General features: G+C 34.0%; 1 non-coding gene across 1 annotated transcript; it reads right to left on the reverse strand.

The window, feature by feature from the left end:
• Positions 1-1,946: 1,946 nt before the first annotated feature.
• LOC145103550 (small nucleolar RNA R71) lies at positions 1,947-2,050 on the reverse strand. Its single transcript, XR_013706635.1, has one exon. It is a non-coding gene; the product is annotated as a small nucleolar RNA R71 (small nucleolar RNA).
• Between the last annotated feature and the right edge of the window lie 1,078 nt (positions 2,051-3,128).

A 3,128-nucleotide genomic window follows, 5' to 3' on the forward strand; every position in this document is an offset into this window, starting at 1 on the left:
CACACATATATATATATATATATATATATATATATATATATATATATATATATATATATATATATATATATCGACCATTATATTGACTTACGGAGAATATTGAAGATTTAGAAGACTTTTGGGACACAATACATATGAAAATTAACCCTTAGAAAAAGGAGAAGATTGGAGATCAAGAAATTACAATATTGAAGCAAGATTTCCCATCATACATTCGGTTTGTTTAGATTGATCACGTCTATCTTAATATCCTATGTGTTTATGCGTTTATTTTCTACAATTATGAGCTAAATCATTAGGCTTTTTTTTAGCGATGATGAACCCTAATACTATGTGTTAGTTTCTACTTTTCATGGATATATGAAGTTGGTTTAACTTTTGTTTGATTTATCAATACCTAGCATGTTAAAAGTTACAATATTTATTGCTTAGATTGAAGTTTAGTGTAGTTGAATGATCGCTTTATTTGCATGAACTTGTGTACCTAGTTGTTTATCACCATTAAATTTCTAGAGCTAGTGATTGACCAAATCTTAGAATGGGTAATAAAGATAATAACTTTAACTTTGTTAGAGAACATAATTTAATCATAATTGTTTTTGGTTATTTGTCTTGATCATAGATAATTAATCTTAGATATATTTATATAGCCCAATAATCTTTAATAATCAATTTAGTGTCCAATTCTGTATGATCATTGCAAAGTAGTTCATAATTTGTGAAAACGTTAGGAGATTGGATCAAGATCAGATACAAACTCCCACTAACCATAACCTTAGGCAAAGGGGGGGGGGGGATCAAAGCTAAATGGAAGTGTCTTTATTATCTTGATTAATATTGTCTTTAGTTAGTTGTTTCCACTACTTTTAGTTAATTGAAGTAATTAAGTTAATCTGAACTTGCAAAATCAGATACAAACTCCTACTTTAGTTGTTTTTCTAGATTAACTTTTGGTAGTTATTTTATTAGCTAAATTCCGTTACCTGAGATCGACACACGGCTTACTTTTCTATATTATAAACTGACTATGTACACTATCTATAAGTGCATTAAAGTTTTGTTATGTTGTAAATTTAAAACTAATAGGTATATTGCACCACATCAAGTTTTTGGTGACGTTGTCATACAACGACTTATTTCAGTTTTTAATTTAATTCCTTTAGGTTAATCGATCCTTTTTGTTGGGTAAAAACCGCAAAAGGTTAATTTTTTTTTGCATTTAATTAGTTTTTCTGTTTTTATAGAATTCATGATGTGACAACCCAATTGTCACCTCGTGAAACTGACGTTTTTCAGTTTTTCGTTTATTTACTTTTCAGTTCGATTTTACGATTTATTTTGTTTTGTTTCGGTGATATACGACTAGGGGATCCAATTTTTCTATCGTAGCACCACTTGACAATCCAGAGTCCGTATTCCATAAAAAGAAAGATAGAAAGGTCAACAAATCGAGTAGCACCTTTCAATTGGAAAAGTTCGAAGTCTTTGAGAACTGTCCAGACAAAAATGGCATTGGATACGCGCCAGGAACATAAAGCGATTTAGAAGATGAAGTTAAAAGCGAGGTAGAAGAGATTGCATACATCACAACAATGACCATGGAGGAGTACAAGAGGAGGATGTGTAATGACAACGATCCTTGTCTTGTTCTACCCGCAATTCCTACTACGACAAGTTTTGAGCTCAAGGGAGATATCCTGTTGATGCTAAAGGATATTCCATTTTCTGGGAAAGACTATGAAGATGCCTTCAGACACCTTGACGAAGGGTTGGACAATGAAAACTATTTCAATATTCCAAATGTTTCAAGAGATGTGGTACTACTAAGGATACTTCCTGTGCCATTTACTCGAGATTCCAAAAGCACTTGCACCTGGAACGATTAGAAGTTGGACCAACCTTTGTGTAGCTTTCATTGAACAATTCAGCCCTCCTCGAAAATAGGCAAACTCAAGAAGAAGATAACAAATTTTCAGCAAAACGACGAGTCCTTATATGAAGCTTGGGAGAGATACAAAGGATTGCTAAGAAATTTCCCTCAACACAATCTAAATGTGCAACAAGAAGTGTCTATTTTCTATGATGGGATAAATATAAAAACGATGCAACTCCTTCATTCTCAAGGACCAATGATGAAGAAGGATCCAACTACAATCAAGGCATTAACTGAATAATTTGCAAAACATTCACGAGAATACCATAACCCTCATGAAGACATTACAAGAGGCAAGGTAGGTGTAGAGGAGGAAGAAAAAATTTGGCAGTAGTGATGGAGAAGCTAGATAATATGGAACGAAGAATCACCCACGATGATTCAATCTATACATTCTATACAAGTGGGTTGTGAAAATATAGTGGACCACACTTGAAAAAAGATTGCGACTTGGATGAGAACATGAATTAAAAAACACAAGCATGCTACTCTAGTGGTGACCAGTTTGATGGATATTGGAGTAATCCCAAGAAAGAGTGGTTTCCATATGATGAATATAAGAAGACTAAAGAAGAGAAGTATCGGCAAACCAGTCGAGGCCACTACCAAAAAGAGAAACCACCACCTAAAAAGAAACCCGAGTTCGAGTCTACGCTCAACAGGTTCATGGAAGTTATAATAAGAAACCGACAAGCTACCATATCAACCATCAAGACTTAAATATGACAATTGACCAAGCCAGGGAATGAACGGTTAACACCTAAAAATTCCAATTTGAAACTACAACCACACGTCATGGAAACCTCCACTGAAGAAGACCATAATTCTAAGCCCTTAGTTATCCATAACGAAGCCAATAAGCAATTTGATCCACAACCAATGGAAGAAAAAATCGAAGCAGAAAATGCATCTGCCCAGTTCTCACGGCATGATGAGCTCATTGTCACGTCGTGGGATGGGCGGAATTCCACAAAACATCTTTTGTTAAGCATTAACAACCGCGCTTAATTTATCCTTCTCGAGAAAGGAAACATCCTTTAGAGTAAGAAAATAGAAGATTTTTTTGGATTACGTGTCTAAGCATGTAAATATAATTGATATAAACTTGAATTGATAATAGCACAGTCATTTTGGGTTGCCCTCAAACCTAGCAACTAGACAAGATGATTTTTGGAGAAAGATGTTGATTTATTGA

Source organism: Lactuca serriola, chromosome 4 (assembly GCF_051521515.1).
Source record: "Lactuca serriola cultivar US96UC23 chromosome 4, Lser_US96UC23_V15, whole genome shotgun sequence".
Taxonomy (NCBI): Eukaryota; Viridiplantae; Streptophyta; class Magnoliopsida; order Asterales; family Asteraceae; genus Lactuca; species Lactuca serriola.